Here is a 19975-nt window from a genome sequence, read left to right on the forward strand (position 1 = left end):
TTTATAAATTGGTGTTGGATTTTTATTGAGTATTGTTCCCTAAATATTTACTGAATTGGTGTTTTTAAATGCTTTAAATACCTGCCTTTGAAGTTAAACCTGCCTGCTCGCAGCCAAGCTGCCAAGGGTTGAGCATGGGAATAATTTTCTGAGACCTATTCTGAGCCCTATACAGGGTCAGTGGTATTATTGCCAGTGGTAAAATGCATATCTCCCACTACTGATAATCATCTTTACAGCATTAGAATTTTCTGCAAATTCGCAACACTCTGGGAAAGCAGAACCAGCATAGGACTAGAGTAACCCAAGACTTACATTTAAAATACATATCTTAGTTAATCACTGCAGGTAGTAGCACAGAGGATCAAAATATGTACAACAAAGAAAATCAAATTGAAATAGAACTAATTGTTCTTGGTTACCTTTGACATCAATACAAAAACTTCGTCAGTAGGTCCTGGTAATTATTGTAGTATTCTCTTAGGCAAGGCAGAGTGCTGTGCTTTATTTCTGCTGCTGGTTGCAGGGGGTGGGTACTGACTTCATTTTTGGGTACCGGGATTTATTTTACATTGCTAAAATTTGGCCCAGAGTAACAGATAACGATAGAAAAGGAAACATTAAGCAAAAAAGAGAAAGATGGTAAAACAGTGACAAAGAGAGGAACAGGGATATGTAAGAACGTGCAAGAGTGACCTAAAGAGACAGGAAATGTAGGGAAGGAAGAAAGAAGCATGAGGTGGAATCAAGGTTATATAATCTTGCAATCAAGCAACCTGGGCATTCCACAGCACCCGTGGCTAACAAGAACCTTGCACCTAGGTATGTGCTCTTTTGTACAAATGAAGCTTTGAAAGGGTAAGATGGAGTCCATTTGAAGTCTGGCTTTGGCACTCTTGGGTACAGAGTATGCAGGGCCTGCACTTCACAATCCTGTGGAACGCTGTCCGTTATTCCCCCAAAAAACCTTTGCTTCTAGAAAATCCATCCCTTATAGACATAAGCCGATTGAACTGCCATCTTTCCCATGTGAAATCTGTGTAGGTTGTACAATTAACATTTCTACAGAGAGCGGCTGCTAGGGAATGGGTCTACTCCTTGAAAAATCCCCGTTTTTCTAGCCTCTGGTATGTGGTGAGCCCTCCTATTTAGTCCTGTACAGTATAGGATCTATTCAAAATTTGCTAGAATATCTCAGAATGACACCATGGGTTACCCGCACTGGGTGATACCAACCCTAGTGACGAAACTGTTTCAGATTCACACAGACCAACTTCTACTATTTTAACAATGATCTGCACCATAAGTTTCCAGAGCTTCTCAAATTCACACCAGCTGCCCCATACAAAACATGTTTACCCTGGCTATACCGAGAGTATCTCGTATTCACACTGGCCGCCTTGCACCATATTCACAATCATCATCACCATAGATTCATAGAGCATCTCAGATTCACTCTGTTTACAAAGAATTCATAAAGATTTGCACTGCAGACTCCAGAGCATCACAGTGTCACGCCAGCTGCCTTGCACCCTATACACAATAATTTGCAGTAAACATTTTAGAGCATCACAGATTCAAAACAGGTACTGTATTCAAAATGATTCACACTGGAGCTACCTAGACCATCTCAGATACACACCACCCGCCGCAGTCACACAGTTGTACACTGGAGTCCTCTGGAGCATCTACTTCCTGTAACACCTGCTAGTTTACTGACAAGGATATGTACTGCATCGTAACACGTTCCAACATTCACATAATGTTTACATTGGAAATACATAGAGCATCACAGATTCACAGTTGTCGTCTTTTCTGCAATCCCAAGTTCTCCACTGCCCATACCTAGACGATCCGAGCACCGCGACAGTTGCCATATTGCCAAAGATTTGCACCGGATGTCCCTAAAGCATCTTAGATTCACACTGGCTGCTCTGTAAGGAACAGCAGGCCATACCTACATATGGATCATTTCAGATGCACACATGCTGCCAGTTTGCCAAAGAGTTGGACTGCATATACTTAGAGCGTCTCAAATTCATAGCAGCTGCTTTTTCTGTACTTTCAAAGATTTGCACCGCAGTTCCATAAGTACCTCAGATTCACCAACTTTAATACTGCGTATACTACGTGCAAGCCAAACTCACACCGACCTTATGTCATAACCAGAAGGATTTGTACATTCCTCAAACACATCCAACTCACACCGACCACTTTATGTTATGGTCACAACGATTTGCTTATACTTCCAGCACCTCAAACTCACGCCTGTGTCCTATATATATTCACAAGGATTTGGATATACTTCCAGCATTTCAAACTCACGCCTGTGCCTTATGCCATAGACACAAGGATTCGTAAATACTAGGAGCATTTCAAGCTCACACACGCCGCCACCTCAGGTCATAATCACAAGGATTTGCCAAGCTAGACTCCTAGATTTTCTCAGATCGATTCCAGCTTCCTTCTCTGGATTCGCAAAGATTTGCACCTCAAATTCCTGGAAGATGTCAGATCTGCACCGGCCATTTTAATCTGCATTAAGAAAGATTCGGAATTGAGAAGCCTGTAGCCGCTTTAGGCTGCAGTCCAGCATATATTTGTAATTCCCCTGCATGTAAGGGTAGATGTGTGGTGTCCATCTGGGCTCTGTGGCCATCTCCTGATTAGCCCCACTGAGGCTCTTCTCGCTTCTAGTGTCAGTAGCAGGTGTCATGGGCGCTAGTCGCGTATTCTCTGCTTACCTTGAACTGTGTACTTGGAAGGGTCGCAGTAACAGGTGGTGGAAGTGCTATTTAACAACTCGTCTGTGGCGCACGGAGGGGCTTGGGCAGAAGCTACAAAGTGAGAGAGGGGAGAGACGAGGAAAGTCAGATCACAGGTTAGTCAGTTCGTTTATGCGCATCATCACCCGCCATGCTTCACTTCAATGAGAGAACTCGGCAACAGGATGCAATAGGGTTCCCATTAACACAACACCATTCAAATGCATCATTGCTTTGCTCACTTTGCCACTAGAGACAAGAACCGACTTTATGCAAATCAACCATGGTCCACATCTATTAGCAACAGTCCAGACTGGACCACTGGGCTACTTCACCCGAGAACGAGAATAAAAGCAACCTTAGGCCCTTAAAAGTTTGTTTTTTTCTATAGTAACATAGGGGGAGAGTTACAAAAAATTCACGGCGCGACAGGAAGGGAGCAGGGGAGCGCCATATCTTCAGAGATATGGCTCTCTCCTCTTTCCCTTGCACTGGTGCTGATTTCAGTGGCCATGCACCATGCACATAACTTAGTGCCATAGCCCTAAGGTGTGTGCATTAGTCTGGCATAGGTTTTGTACAGGGAGGGTATCCTTCCTAAAAGATGCCCAGACACAATGCAAAGTTTTCCCCACTTTGAATGCCTGCTGCACAGTGCCGCACGCATACAGAGTCGGAAAAGGAATGAGAATGGAAAGAATTCCTCCTTGCGAGCACCTACTTAAAAAGGGCGCGATTTTCTCACACTAAAGCCAATCTACTTTATTTAGTAAATTGGGTTTATTATCAGAAACCCTGGGTGGTTGCATGGGAATGCCCATGCTCTCCACCCTTGGTATGTCCCCATGGCACAAATTAATGCGAAGCAGTGCTATGCGCCGCTTCGCATTACTTTTCCGTTATTTCCAGCGGCAAACAAGTTTACCGCTACAAAGTAAATATTGAAAAAAGATTTTGCGATGATTTGCGTCAGTTTTGTGATGCACAAAAAATCTTAGTAAATAGTGGGCACAAAATGATTGACGGGAATATTCCCTGAATACTTACTAGTGGTTGAGGTTAATTCAATCATTCAACCCATATTTTTATAATCTATGTCCCAAACAGGAGAGCTCGTTTCTGATGGTTGGATCAGTTCACTCTTACTACAGCCAATGGCCTTCACCTCTGAAGGAAGAAGGGAAGCGCCTCTTGGAATTTGACTCAATGGAGCGCTGGATATTGGCAAATCCTCACCTGTGCACAAAAAGCAGAGAGCAAGCGCGAGCCCCAGCCAGGTCTTCATCGTCCAATCTTCAGCCTTCTTTGATCTTCTGGAAGGCAAGAGATGAGAGTTAAACCCTTAGCAGCCGTGCCCCAAGGAAATAAATATATGTTAACACTTGGCCAAACCTTAAGAATTCATGGTCCGATCATGTGCTCCCTAGAGTTGATGATTTAAGAACATTCGTCTGCTAGAGTCTTTGCATATAGGAGGTTCCCTAGAAAGATATTCTGATAAAAGCTTAAACTGGCCCAGCACCCCGTATTTAGTGAGGGGCAGCCAAAGGCAAGAAGCAACAAAGGAGCAGGAAAGGCAGTTGAAAGCGGTCTCCCTTGGCTGAAAGCCAGGGTTATCTTTCCCTGAAACCTCATCTCCTTTGCAGAGTTCCCACCAAAATAGAGCATTCCTAAAAATGATTTCATTAGTCTAGGGACGCGCCCCAAAATAGTACCTCTTAATAACCCCTCATTTTGAGTTCCCCAGATTAAGGTGTGGAGAAGCGGGGGCATGGAATCCCCAATGCAGCCAGTATCCCCTCACCTAAATCCGACCATTGGAAGCTACAATTCGGTGAACGGGGACAAACTTAGCAGAGTCAGGAATACTGAATGAATGTGCATGTTTTCCTAGATCCCGAGCACTATTCTGGTAATGTTATACCTGCTCTTAGCGGGTGGCAAATGTCAGTGAAGGAAGGTGGGTCCTGGGGGTCAGGATGTTGGAGGTGTTGCAGGTTGGCCATCTCTGGCCCTGCCTTGCCAGAATTGGGTTTGGGTGTAGGTTGTCTACTTTTGGTGCTGCAGAGCAGGTGGGGCCAGGATGTATCGGTGTCTGCAGCCCTTGCCCCTCCTCAGCCACTGTTTTACTCAGTACATAATCGCACCAGGAAAAACCAGGTCCAATGACTTCGGACAACTCCAAGTTCCAAAGCAGTATCCCACCAACCTGCGGTACCATATCAGTCAACACGCAATGAGGACCCAAATGCTCTTTCTTTCAGTCTCAAAATGCTTTATATAATTGGAAACCTGACTTGTAATATATTCTGATACAATATAGCCTACAAGGAGCAACACCTGGTCATTATGGTGACAAAGTGTGTCTGAGGTCTGCTTTTCTGAGGTCCCATTTTCTAAGGTCACAAAATGTAGCATCTTATGTAAGTACTCTGAGGGCAGATAGACTTTCTTTTCTCCCTGCTGGACACACAGCTTTTCACCATGCAAGCATCTCTTCAGGTGGAATTGAACTTCAGCCACAATGGTTTACTAAAGACATTAAATTAAAAAGCAGATGCCCTGGCGAGTCAATCACAAGGCCGCTGACATAAAACACAAATATTATGCCTGGAAGTACATAGGAGAGTGTGTCCCGGACTTGCTGGAAATCACGTTATTGTACACAGTGTGATGAGACCACAAAATAGCACCTGAATTGCTGTGCATCAGGCGAAAAATCGCTCTGAGGGGTGTCCCTCTGGGTGTGGGAGACTGTGTATAATTGAGGTGCTGTGCGATGTGGGATACACCCCTGATCCCAGTGAGAGGAGCGTACAACACAGTTAGCAGCAAGATGCACAACGTGATTAATCTACGAATCTGTGAAATGGGTACAAAATTAGTTTGTAGACTGCTATTATGACATGTGATAAATCCCTTTGAGGGGTGATGATGACGGCAGGACATTGACTGGTGTGATGTTGCGTAGCATGTTGTACGAAGAGGCATACATGAAGGTATGCAGTTCCTGTAGGAAGGTTGGTCAAGGAATTCCTGAGGGATCAAGTCTGTGGGTCTGAACCTTCAGGACCAAGGGCCCTCACACACCCCAAGGGGTGTCATGGTTCATCATCGGGCAGCTCCTTGTTGTGCCAACACTGCAATGCCCAACGGGCCCCGCAGGGAGGTCTTTGCTGGAACGCTTATCAGCTGCCATAGGGAAGTATGGATGTGTTGGTGAGGGTGCAGTGAATAAGTAGAGTGGTGAGTTTAATAAGAACTCATAGGTAATGTTAAGTCAAATGTTAATGTGTAAACCCTAGGATATGTTAAAAACAAGTGGAAGCCAAAGTGGATATAATGGTCCACATTAGCTCAAATTATAAATGCTGGTCAACATGTTTGTTGCAGATAAAGTCATGAAAGATCTAGGCAATTGGTCAGGACCGTGAAATGTTCAAAACTAAACTACTCCAAGGGGAGCAAACACGGCACATGTGTCATCTAGTCCCATGCCATCCTAAATGCAAGAGGGTATTAAATCTACCTTGGTGCAATAGATTAATGTACTGATAGCTAAAAGGAAGATTCGGTGCGCCAATGAGCAAAAGTGGAGTTGTTGTATCGCGGTTAACTATAGCCGCAGACAAGGTGAGACCTACCCTTGGCTCAGCTGATGCTCAATGCTTAATCGATTGCACCAAGGTAGATAAAACACCCTCCTGCATTTGGGATGGCAGGTGACTAGATGACACATGTGCCTTGATTGCCCCCCTTGGATTAGTTTAGTTTTGAACATTTCACAGTCCTAACCAATTGCCTAGATCTTTCATGACTTTATCTGCAACAAACATGTTGACCAGCATTACACTTTGAGCTAATGTGGGCCATTATACCCACTTTGGCCTACACTTGCTTTTAACATATCCTAGGGTTTAACACATTAACATTTGACTTTTAATTTCCTATGAGTTATTTTTAAACTCACCACTCTACTCATTCACTGCACCCTCACCTTCATATCCATACTTCACTACAGCAGCTTAAAAGAACTCCGGCAAAGACCCCCCCTGCGGGGCCCGTTGGGCATTGCAGCGCCGGCCCAATGAGGAGCTGCCCTATGATGAAGCATGATACCCCTTGGGGTGTGTGAGGGCCCTTGTTCCTGAAGCGTCAGATCCCCCAGATTTGATCCCTTAGGAATTCCTTGACCGACCTTCCTACAGGAGCTGCACTATTTCACGTATACCTATATCCCTGGGGGCGCGTGTGCTGGACCTTTATCTGCCCTCTGTCCCTCCATGTGATTTTTGTACGAAGAGGCATGCATATAGCATAGTTAGTGTATTGCTGCACAGCTTCTGATACATCCCTGATACCTAAGAGGTACTACTACAGTGTGGTCAATAAAGCGCTGCACAGTATATGATAAATACCCATGAAAGGTGAATATCAAATGGTTAGTGGAGTGATGCCCAACATGTGATAGGGCCCTGTTCTCCGTGAGTGGCGGATATAACATAGTTATTGGAGTACTGCACAACATCTGTAATACGTCCTTATCATAGATGAATATACCATGGTTAGAGAAGCTCTACTCAATATGTGATAAACCTCAAATCCTCTGAGGTGTAACTATAAAAAGGTTAGAGGAGAGTGGCACAATATGTGGTAGATCCCTATTAGGACCATAGGAGTTTTGGGGCGAAATGGCGGGGAAATGTCGGGTGCTTTGCTGCAAATAATGTTTTACATCCTTGTGGGGTGTGAATATAACATAGTTAGAGTATTATTGCATAGCTAGATATAGCACGGATCCCTATGACATGCAAACATGTAATTCTCAATTGAGTACCTTCTGTCCAATATGCAATGAATCCCTTATCCATGTGGAGAGTGAAGATACCATGGTTAGCCGAGTGCAGGTGAACCTGTGATGAATCCTATAAGGGGGGGGGGTCTTGTGTGTGGGTTATATATGCCTATGTGGCGTGAAACTAACATAGCGTATTTTAACAGGGCTTGCGCTGCATCCTTGTGAGTCGTATGTATAACATGGCTTGTGTAATGTTTCATCACCTATTGTAATCATATGCTTGCACGCACCCACACACACTTATTTCGGCCCCTGCCATGAATACACTCGTGCATCTCACACAATCTTAAAAACCAAGTAGGCCCCCAGCCAGGTAATGGGGCGTGCCCTAAGTGGGGACCGTGGGTCCCAAGTTGCTTTGCACCAGAGGCCAGTCTTGCTTCTGGGCTTTGCTTAACTTGTACAGGAGTGGTGTGGCTAGTTACCACAGCACTCCCGTGAGATTAGCATGGTACCAGCTTCCACCCAGTCGTATCGGTAAAAATTATTAAAAAAAGCACACAGTGAATTAGCGTTAGGGAAACCTTGTGGACATGACCACTAGTTTGGGGTCCCAGGGATGGTTTTGATTCTCCAGTGTTTGCACTTCAGGCACAGTTTGAGTGTCTCCTCTTGGTTGTGCTAGAAAGAGAACCAAGGGATACGTTCAAGAACTTTCTGTGAGAAGAATTAAGCTACCCTTTGGCTGTAAAATATTCTTTCATGCCCCATGACTGATGACCACCCTGCTTTCTTGAGAGCCCTGCTGGTGATGTAGGCAGAAGCACGGCGGTTTCCTGAGTTTAGCCCCAGGTTTTGAGGTTCTGTAGGACACTATGTCGAGGTGAACAATATTGGCATAGGATTATATTTCATTCAGTTCATTGTCAGCCACTACATCATAAAGCATTGCAAATTTCAACAAAACATTACTAAACATTACTAAAATGCCTAATTATGGTGCCGCTTAGTGAGAGACACTATGCAAAGGCTAACTGGCGAGTATTTGCTGGTTCATTACTTTATTTTGGTGTTGAACTGAGGTTAAACTTTCGGTCACACAGAATTAATGCATGATAAAATGACAACAAAAAAAATAGCTTGGAATACGTTGCAGTATGCCACATAATTTACCTTTTTTTGCATAGCTTCCCCTTTAATGCATACTTTGTCAACTCAGCTGCTTGATTTAGTCTTTAATTGCCACATAATTCCAATGGCCCTGAATATACCTGCTGTGGACCCAGGGTTGCACTGTTAGACAATGCAAGGAAATTTGGACGAATTAATGAGGCCAACTTTTTTTTTGATTTCAAGAAAATTTTATTAATGAGAATAACGGTAAGAATAAGGAATATTAAATACAATACAAGTGATACAATCGATGCAAGAGACATATGCAAAAAGGGCTAAAATTGATAGGTAAACCAAGAGATTATATATATATAAGGAACATTAGCCTGTGAGAGATATAAATTTCATTCAAGTAAAAGCCTCTATCAAGGCAATAAAACAAACGTATCACTATCAAAATGTGGAGAAGGGGATAGGGGAGGAAACAGAAAAGAAGAAGAGAGGAGAAAAGAGAAAGAGTAAAGAGAGGATGAGTAGGAAGAGAAGACAGGAAAGAGAGAAGAGAAAAAAGAGAAAAGAAGGATTCCCACAGGACTAACCCAGCCTAGAGACCAAATAGCAGACAACAATTATACAAACACATCAAAAGGAAACTGAGGAACCAACCCTTTGGAAGACAACTCCATATAATCATCCAAAGCTTTCCAAACCCCACTAGAAATAGATGGAGAGAGGTGAGCTTGATCAACCGAAGTGTGTGCACTGCGTAAAAAGGAGACCCAAGCCCACAACGTATGATAGGAAACCGATGAAAAGGATTACCACTCCATAAGAATAATTTTCACCGCTACAGTCAGGAGAAGATCCAACAACTGCAACTCCAATGGATCTAAAGGGAGAGGAGTAGGGGCCGCCAGTGGGCCTAATAAGATTAAGGGAAAGGAAAGTTGGAGCTCAAAACCAAAGATAAGAGAGAGATGCTTCTGGATGAGGTTCCAAAAAGGTTGAAGCAAGGAGCAATGGAAAAACATATGAGGAAAGTCGCCTGCCACCAAACCGCAGCTCCAGCATAAGTTGTCATCTTTAAGGTGAAGCGAATGAAGACGTACAGGTGTCCAGTGGAGAAGATTAATAGAGAAAAACTTAGACTGCATTAAAGAAGGTGCGATCTTATTACGGAGAGAGAATTTACCAATTGATTGCCAAGTATCAGGGGAAATATGCTCCGTAATAGCATGGTCAAAATGATGTAACCATTTTTGTTGAGCAACCATCTGTGCAGGAAGTGAAGCAGAAGACAAGAATTTATAAATTTTGGAGGCGACATGACCACATTTAATCCATAGATGAAAAAGTGAGATTGTAGAGGAAGTAGGATGAAGACGAACTTTAGCAATGGCCACTTTAATTTTAAGAAAAGTATAAAAATCCAGAGTTGTTAAAGAATGCTTTTGAGCCAAGGTAGAGAAAGGTAATGGTTCATCAGAAACACCATAGAGATGTTTGACAAGAGAAATCCCTTTAACTGCCCAATAAGACATGAGAGTTGGAGTAATGATAAGCTTAATTTTGGAATTTCGCCATATAGATGACCACCTAGTTTTATGCAAAGGAATTGCCACCTTCTTGTCTATTTTCCTGACCGCAGCAATTGTATCGAGAATGATAGAACGGGAAAACAGGATATGGAAAGTAGAAGTAGTGCAAAAAGAGGCGGGAGGCAAAGGGGATGCTAGTTCCTGTTCTATCAGCAGCCAAGAGGGAACGTGAAGAGATGGCGGAGAGAACCATAAAGCACCTTGAGAGGCCAAAAAGGCAGTTTGGTATTTTTCCCAATCAGGAAAATTACAACCTCCCATATCGCAAGGGTGACGCAAAAATTTGTATGCAAGGCGAGCACCTTTGTCATTCCACAAAAATTTAGAAGTCAGAGTATCGATTTCGCGAAAGAAGGAATCCGACAATTTGAGCGGAAGCATGGATGAAACAAAATTAATAATCGGCGTAATCATCATTTTGAGAGTCTGGAGGCGACCCCACCATGAAATATGTTTCGGAGACCATGTATCCAAAAGACGACGCACTTTAAGGATAGTCTGGGATTCATTATAGGCAGCGGTGGCAGACAGAGTAGAACAAAAATAAATTCCTAAGTACTTCAGGTGTGTAGACTGCCACTTAAAGCCCGCTGAGCCCATATGAGAAGGGAAACAATAGGCATTCAAAGGGAACATTTCCGTCTTATCTTTATTCAGGGTATACCCTGAAACCGAAGAGAATAAGGAAATGGTGTTAGAAATAGCAGGGATTGCCAAAGCGATATCATCTGAAAAGATAAGAACATCATCTGCGTATGCAGCAGTTTTAATACAGTGAGGCCCAAAAGAAAAACCTTTGATGTCAGGGTGTAACTCAATCAAACGAAGAAGGGGATCAATAGATAGTAAAAATAAAAGTGGGGATAAAGGACATCCCTGTCTAGTGCCCTGACTAAGATTGAAAAACGACGACGTAGCACCATTAACTCTAATGTTAGCTTTAGGTTGAGAATATAAGGGCATCACCATATTAATGAAAGAGTCGCCAAGGTTATGCGCGCACAGAACAGCACGAAGAAAAGGCCAAGAGACCTTATCGAAGGCCTTTTCCGCATCAAGGGCCACGGCCGCGGCGGGAAGTTGAGATCGTTTAGCAGCACCGAGAATATGACAGAATGTGCGTATATTGTCTCGCGCAAGACGTCCTTTCACAAAACCAGTTTGGGAAGGATGCACAAGATGAGGGATAAAGGGTTCTAATCTTTTGGCCAGGATTTTAGCAAAAATCTTAGCTTCCATGTTAAGGAGAGAAATAGGTCGGAAGTTTTTAGGGTCCGAATGGTCTTTCCCTTCCTTCGGGAGCACCACTATAGTAGCCTCAGCAGCCGTACCAGAAACAGATCCATCCTTAACAAAGGAATCAAAGACAGATTTCAATTTGGGGACAAGCGTAGGGAGAAAAGTTTTATAAAATAAAATTGGATAACCATCAGGGCCTGGAGCCTTGCCAGAACGAGTAGCTTTAATCGCAGACACGATTTCGTCGGGGGAAATAGGCTCATTTAAAAAAGAGCGATCAGCATCAGAGACCGACTGAATCGGAACCGATTTAAAAAAATCTTGACATTGTTCAAAAGAGGAATGATTAGAAGGAGTATATAACTTATTATAAAAATCACGAAAAACTTCAAGTATTTCCCCTGTTTGGAATTTTTTAGCGCCTGTGTGGTCAGTAATGGAAGAGATTTGCGAAGATTTGAAAGAAAAATCCTGAAATTTTAACGTAGCCGCCAAAAGTTTCCCAGCCCGATTTTTTAATAACAGCTTCTTGGATTTTTGTGCTTGTACCCCAATATGGGCTCTTTTAGTAACAATGGTATTATATTTGTATTTTAGTAGTTTTATTTGTTGTAAACAAGTTGGATCCTTAGATTGCCTAAAGGAAGCCTCCAGAGATTTTATATCAGAAGACAAATCCGTAAGTTCCTTTTTAATATCTGAATTACGTTTGGACATACATTTAATGACTTGACCACGGAAAGTGCATTTAAAGGAGTCCCATAGAACAATTGGGGAAGAAACAGAACCTTCGTTTTCGTGGAAAAAGGTATCTATAGCTTCAGAAAACACATTAACCTGAGAAGGATCATGCAAAACTTCGGTATTTAATCTCCACGAACGAGCATGTGATGTAGGGGCAAAGGATGATAACGTAAAAGTTACCGCAGCGTGATCAGAGATCAAAATAGGATGTATAAGCGGAGAAGAAGAAGATGAAACAAGAGAAGAATGAACCAGGAGATAGTCAATACGAGAGAAGGAAGAGTGAGGCGAAGAGAAGAAAGAAAAATCACTACCAGTTGGATTATGAAGACGCCAAATATCTTGAAGATGAATAATGGAGCACATGTTGAGCATTTGTTTGTGGGATTTAGGAGGACGAAACTGAAAAGCAGAATTCTTGTCTAAAAGAGGATCCATTGGTAAGTTGAAATCTCCACCAACAATAAGATTACCAGAGTGCGGGGTGTCATTTAATTTTTTGGTAACCGATTTCCAGAAGGATGGATCATCAACGTTAGGAGCATAGATATTCATCACATACAGATCATGCTGTCCATCCGACAATTTAGACAACAGCCAGCGACCCTCCGAATCATGGTCGGAAGAGAGTATCGATAAACCAGAATTCTTTGAAACCAGTGTAATGACTCCATTTGTTTACCAAAGGCATCAGAACAGCAAACATCCGAAACCCATTCCTTCTTTAAAAACAACGCCTCTTTGTTAGTGACCTTGGTCTCTTGAAAAAGAACCAAATCAGAAGACAGATACTTACAGTAATCTAAGATTTTCGACCTCTTCACCGGATGATTCAAACCCTTAACATTAAGGGATAATACATTTAAACCTGGCATAGGGAAACATAAAAATAGAAAAAAGACGACATGGATGACAGAAAAAGGACGAACGCCACGAATACAAGGAGCCAGTCAGCAAACAAAAGAAACATTGCGGGAGCGTCCATGTGGGGAATCCAAGAAAGAGAGAAAGAAAGAAGAGAAGAAAGGAGAAAAGAGAGGAGGGAGAGAAGAAGCAGGAGGGGAGGCCTAAAAAAGACCAACATCATACTAGGGAGAACGTGGAAAGGCAAGTAAGGGACCCGTACTAGGCGAAAAAGTAGTTGATAACAATAGCCCCAAAAACTATAATAGCCGGATAGCAGGAAAAAAGAAACTGGTAACAATCAAAAGCAGTACCGCAAAGCAGCTTAATAATGTAAATAAACATACTCTAACTAAGATATTGTATAAGCACATTTAAATAGCAGTCAATGGCGAGAAACATAGCTATATTCCTAAAAACTATTAGAAAAACTGATAAGAAAAAGAAAAGCATGAGGAAAACCATGAACAGTAGATTAATGCAAGACAAACAATATGTATATCCGGAAAAAATAACTACATCTTCAATGAATACACTACAACTGTATAAAATAACATTATATATGTGAGAGAAGAGGGTAGGAAAATATCAGAATAGGAGGAGAAAAAAGAAAAAAGAAGGATAGAGAATATCCCATACCAGAAAAAGCAATGTAACTATTAAGAGATAAGCAGCAAGAAAATAGAAAAGTAAGTCGAAAGAAAGGATGACAGAGATGAGAGATAAGAATAGTTGAAGACAAGTGAAATAAACAGAATAAATTGATTAAAAGAGTAAGAATAAAGAACGACAAGTTGATGAAGCGGAGTAAAATAGTAGAAGAAGAAAACATTAAAGAGATACTAAGAGGTACCATGAGAAAGAGAGCTATAAAAGGAACGAACAAGTGTGGATGCCAGAAAGAAGAATAGAACAGAAATGAGTGGGAACACAAGAAGAACAGAAAAATATCATGAACATCCATGGAAGTTAAGGTCGGCCTATAAGCTCAACAGGAGAGAAGAGAGAACCAGTCATACAGAAAAATATATCCAGAAAAAAGAAGGAGACAGTTCAAGTGCCCGAGGCACCAGGAGTCTGTGAAGTCGCTTTTTGAATCTCCATCTCTATCTCCAGCTGGTTGTCCAGGAAGGTATTTAGATCAGCCGGCTCCTCGAAAATTCTAGAACGTCCTTTATAAGTAATGCGGAATTTCGATGGACCAGAAAACGAGAAGGGAATACCCATCTCAGAAAGACGTTTTCGAAGATTTAGGAAGCCTTTTCTCCTTATAACCGTATCTCTGGCAAAGTCCTGAGAAATTGAGATCCGATGACCGTCCCAGATGACTTGTTTAGCTTTCCGCATATGAGAGAGAATCAGTTCAGTATGCTGATGCCGCAATGGTTTAAAAATGATTGCTCTTGGCTGGGTAGCTGTCTTAGACCGAAACGTTGGAACACGGTGTGCTCTTTCTATCTCAAAGTCTCTGTGGAAAGAGATTTGTAAGGTGTCCGGAATCCAATGGGATAAGAACTCTATCATAGATGAAGATGATTTCTCCGAATCTTCCGGCAGAACAAAAATGCGTAGGTTAGATCTACGATTACGGTCCTCCTGCTCAGTTAGGTCTCTGCGCAATGCCGCCATGGAGCGCTCCAAGTGGTTGAGGGATCTGGATTGCTTTTGCATACCATCCTCCGCACAACTGATTTGTGATTCCGTAGCAGATACACGAAGAGAGAGGGCTTTAAAGTCAATCCTGATAGCAGCCACCTCCACTTGTAATAAATCCGTGTTTGTTTTCGTGGACTGCGCAATATCATGTACTTCATTGAGGCGCGCTAATATTGTGTCCAGCGTTGAAGTGGTGTCAGACTGAGGAGGGTCAGGCGTAGGAGACACTGACTTAAGCCTTTTCAACGACGTGCCAACATCCTTTGAGTCTTTGTTGGTCGAAGAACGACCCATATTTGCAGCCATGAAGGAGCAGCCTCCAGGAAAAATACACAACCACTTGAGGAAAAAAGGAGAGGAAAAACTGCGCAGACTATACCAAAAAATATATAGCACACGTAGCTCAATGGGCGCTAAGATAGGAACAGCCGCGGACTTATATGCAAGGCAGACAGGTAGCAAAAAATAATATAGCTACAAGAACGCAGGGGAGCACAGTAATAAGCTCGTAGGAAAAAGATTTACACCTACATGAGAGAGCTGCACTGAGAGAAACAGCGCGTGGACAGCTTAATTACCAGCCAAGCAGCAAAGATATACCAGAAAAAAAACTATAAACGTTACCAATTGCAGGCATCGTAGACAACACGAAATGGACAGCGACTACAAACTGCAATATTGTATCCCAGGCGGCGCTTCTGAGGAGAAGATAAATCAGCGTCAATAGTGGGAAAATGGCGGCCGCCCGTGAGGTAAACGAGCGCCTCTGAAGCAAGAAGCAGAAGTCATGCAGCCGGTGACCAGAACCACATGAAAACACCGTCAGACAGCTCTCCGCATGTTCCGGTGCCGAAGGGTGTCTTTTCCGCCGATAGGGGCAGCTGGAAACGGAGAAATTAGCTCAACGGGCCAAACTCGCCTCGGAGCTCAAGCGCGACCCGCCATACTGAAGCGGCGCGCAAGCCACGCCCCCAATGAGGCCCACTTTAAATAATAATGTCTGTATATGTAGAGCAAGTAATAGCCAAAGACAGACCAGCCCTACTACTGTACACAGAAAGCTTTCTAATACCCAACACAAAGCCTGAACTCGAAGGCATACTAAAGTCCCTCTATCAATAAACAATATGCCTGGATAGCATCAATAGCAAACAAAAGGCACAAAGAGCTACAGAAAACACGCCCTCCAATCACCCACAGCGAACACTTCTCAGAACTTGTATCAATGATTAACCTGCCCTTTAAAATGTTATTTGGACATGAGATGTTCCTAAAGGCTCTCTAGAGCATTTCTAGTTGTGGTAAATACTATTGAGTATTTCTTCTGCTAGCAGGCTCTGAACGTGTGTCCTTCAACAAGTGCTTCACATCATAGAAAGTCGTTCAACAAGTGCAGTTTTTCCCTCCCCAGGCCTGTCTCTCACAGAGTTTACGTGGACTATCACATTTCACAATCTACGGCATTAGTTTGAATCACAATTCTATATGGATGGCCCTCAAATGTATCTTACAAAGTTCTCCCATCCTTGATCTACAACACTCTTAGTTTTCGCCTTGTCTTCTGTCGAAGCATGGACATAACGCATCCCTCAAGCCAGAAGCTTGATACATTTTGATTTTAGATGGCAAAAATGAATACTATTACCATATACTCGCATCTCTATCACATGTGTGGCAGGTAACATTGCCTTTGAGATTAATTGTTCCTTCTCTTTTCATAAACAGGTTCAATCGGTGGTGTATTCTTTTAGCTTGCTATTCTTCAATCATTGTACGGTTCTTTGCCAGCCTTTTCTACATTGTTATCCTTGGTGGCAGATTTGAGTGCCTTCTCTGCTAAACTACTGCTCATGTCTCTATGTTTCGCTTCTGACTTATTCTCGTTCGAGCTTCTCTGAACTCATCAATCTGTACTTTCTGTAATCTTCTGATATCTCTCCTTCTTAGATCAACTGTGCTGACGTCGTATCCCGACCTTTACTATCTTTGCCAAGTATAGACATAGTTTCATTTAATGGTTCCTTCATATCTGACTTCTCTTGCCACTTCCTCTCAGTCCAGTAGAGCCTCCAGAACTTCCTTAATCAATATCCTAGTTTTCCATAGACCAACATTCACCCTGTCCATATTCTGTTCATTCATTCTTTTAGCAGCAAATCTATGGAACACCCTGACAGTCCAAATTTGGCACTCAGTTTGAAACTCAAATTCTGTGACCTCCTCTTTTTTTGTGCATTTGTTTAGAGTGTCCTGGTGCAATTATACTTGATTGAACTGGCAATTTTTATTATCTATTTTTCTGTCCAATACAACCAGGTTTTACCTGTCAGTGATAGAAAAAAAAGTTCAGGCCATCCACTCTAAATAGGGTGGGATTTCTGATGTCTTTACATTTACCGTTCCATCTCCATTGGGCTACGAGAGTAAGTTTTACGACGGCAGTGCCAGTGGGGGTCCTGCTGTTGGAAAGATGATGGTCAACTCAGTTTATAATGGAGCAGGCGGACAAGGGTTTGATGAACATGGTTCTATGCCAGTTTTGTGGCAGAGCGCCCTGTCGCCCAAACTCTAAATCTGGCCACTAGGCTTGATTTTAGGGGCATTCAGTTGGAACATTCTTAGCTTGGTTCTACTTCAATATAAGAGCCACACCTGGCCAGATTTTCATATTGCAATGGACAACTAGTTTTCATAAGCAAAACCTGATCGACATCTTTATGTAAATTGGACGATGAACTTGCACAGGGTGAATGACCATCACTGGGTGAATGACCATCACTGGTTCACTCAGAAGTCAAAGAAATGTCAGGAGAGAAGAAAAGACCCAACCTGAAACCTGACAGCGAATACTGTGCTTGTCAGAAATGAGACCGGCCCATTGAAAATGGTTTCAGGAGCTGCCGCTGTGTGATCCAGACGGTGGAACCACACAGGGTGGCCCGCTCCATCACACCAAGGAGAGCTGTCATGCAGGTCAGCGCTGCTTGCTGGGCTTTTCAACTGCCTTTAACAAGAGGTTAAAAATATTAGGAGATGAGAGTCTTGGCCAGCCAGGATCAATCCCTCTCTGAAATTCAAGAAAGCATGGGTGTCAAGATGGAACCACAGCCTCCAGGGGTTTTCTGACCACTGGAAATCCTGCAAATGGCTGAACTTAACACGCCTTTCCTGGATTAATCACACTTTCCTATTAGAGGGTTTGCAATGCCTAATTCAGGGCTCTCCAACAGTAGCTCGTAAGATACTGTGGCTCTCCAGCTACCTCTGAGTAGCTCACCTGTGTGCAGTCCAGCTTGTTAAATTAGAAAGCTTTTGCTTGGTTGAATTAATATACACAAGACAACATTGAGACTATACCACACTAATAATATTAGTAGCTCTTAATGCGTTTAATTGACCATGACTAACTCTCAGTGCAGAAAAGATTGGAAACTCTTGGCCTACTTTAATTACTATTAGAACAGCATATTTCCCAATTGAGCTGTTGAAGATAAAGCAAGTTACATATGTGCAGAGGGCGCAGCGCTGGAAAAAGGGCCTTCCGGGGAAGAGGGTAGAGTCCTCTGGCTTCACAGAAGACACAAGTGGTGCAGTGTATTTAATCACACTAACCTCTCCTATAAAGGACAGACTGTGGGACTTACAGTCATGGACAACTAGGGTTGTGAGGCAGCGCAGAGAGATGCACCAGAGGTTACCCATGGTTTATCAGTTACCTGGATAGTATTGCCCCTTATTATAGCAATCCTCCCTCTGGGAAAAACAGAGAGCTTGAAATAGAATAATGCAAGGAAATTCATACAGAAGGGCTCAAAAGCCATTGTACCTTACAGAACAGCATGCTAGAATAGTTTTCGACACAAACAGTTTTTTTGTGACAAAACACGGTTCTAGCCATCAATATGGCCCGTCATCAAATTCTGCATGCATTTCCTTCCATTCTGCTTCTATTTCGTATCATATCTTTGAGTTAAAAAAATGAATATTATGAGGTAGCAGAAGACTGAATTTGGCAATTTTGGCAAGTAGCTTGTCTATCATACCGAGTCAATGACCCTGCTCTGGGAGCTATACCATGAAGCATGCCATTACCCAGCTTTCCAACACCGATTCTCCCTTTAAGCTTTTAAGGTACAAATCGTATAGGTATTGAGGACTTTCAGCCGGTTGATACATGCCTTTACCAAGGAAATTATATCCGTACCCTCTAAGTACATCATGGGAATACACATGCCTCTGAAAACGGAGTGTCTTTCGCCAATAATGATTTCAGCAAATGGCCTTCATCCTGAGTAGGTGGCAAATACATTTGAGCTGGGTGTGGGATCTGGCCTTCTGCTGGAAACTGTGCATGAGATCACATGAGCCACTGGATGAGGCAGCAACTCAGATCAAAGAGTTAAGAAAGTGAAAAAGAAAGTTAATTGCATCTCATTGCATCACACTGCTATCAGAGGAAAAGCACCATATCAAAATACATCTAAGAATACATTTATCAAATCTTTCATAGGCATAGTTAGATAAACAATTAGGCAAGATACTGCACATATGAGGTACTACACACAATCAGATAATTCACAGATAATCACCGAGTGTATCAGGTAACACCATGCTCAAATGAGAACTAAAACCAATGACCTAACCATTGGCAACCATGCTTTACAGCGAAAATATATGACTAACCCTGGTTTGTCAGTTGCCATGTCAGGGAGACCTGAAGAAACATTATACCAATTCACACAATGGATAAAAAAACATCAGATAAAACAATAACTCACATTAGGTAAAAGCAGATTATCCACCTAATTAGATAATATATATGTCCAACACTGTTCTATGACTGGTTGGTAAAGAAATGTGTTACTCACAGATGAAGCTATTGAGAAGTCTCCGAATCTTGCTTGAGGTTTCTAGTGGTATCCTTCGTCTTCAGGTCTTTCCTGGAGAAGTGTGCTCTGAAGACTCCCCCTTGCCTTTATATAAGCCTTGGGGGTGAGGTATGTGGGGCCCTGATTAGGCAGCAGGTGAGGGGAGTGTCTAGCGAAGCTGTCAAAAAGCACCTGATAGTTGATATGTAACTGTACATTTTCTTTGATTTGGCACCCAGCCAGGAGGGGGACAGATCAGCACGTCACCCGTGATCTCAGCAGGGTGGGCAT

At 42.6% G+C, this 19975-nt stretch overlaps 1 long non-coding RNA gene across 1 annotated transcript; it reads right to left on the bottom strand.

Annotated features, from left to right (window-relative positions):
* Window positions 1-2744: 2744 nt before the first annotated feature.
* On the bottom strand, window positions 2745-19764 carry LOC144825149 (uncharacterized). The gene is made up of 3 exons (XR_013609299.1): window positions 19685-19764; window positions 4002-4078; window positions 2745-2837 (listed from the first exon to the last, which is right to left on the bottom strand). It is a non-coding gene; the product is annotated as an uncharacterized LOC144825149 (long non-coding RNA).
* Window positions 19765-19975: the final 211 nt, after the last annotated feature.

The sequence above is a fragment of the Lissotriton helveticus genome, chromosome 3_1 (assembly GCF_964261635.1).
Source record: "Lissotriton helveticus chromosome 3_1, aLisHel1.1, whole genome shotgun sequence".
NCBI lineage: Eukaryota > Metazoa > Chordata > Amphibia > Caudata > Salamandridae > Lissotriton > Lissotriton helveticus.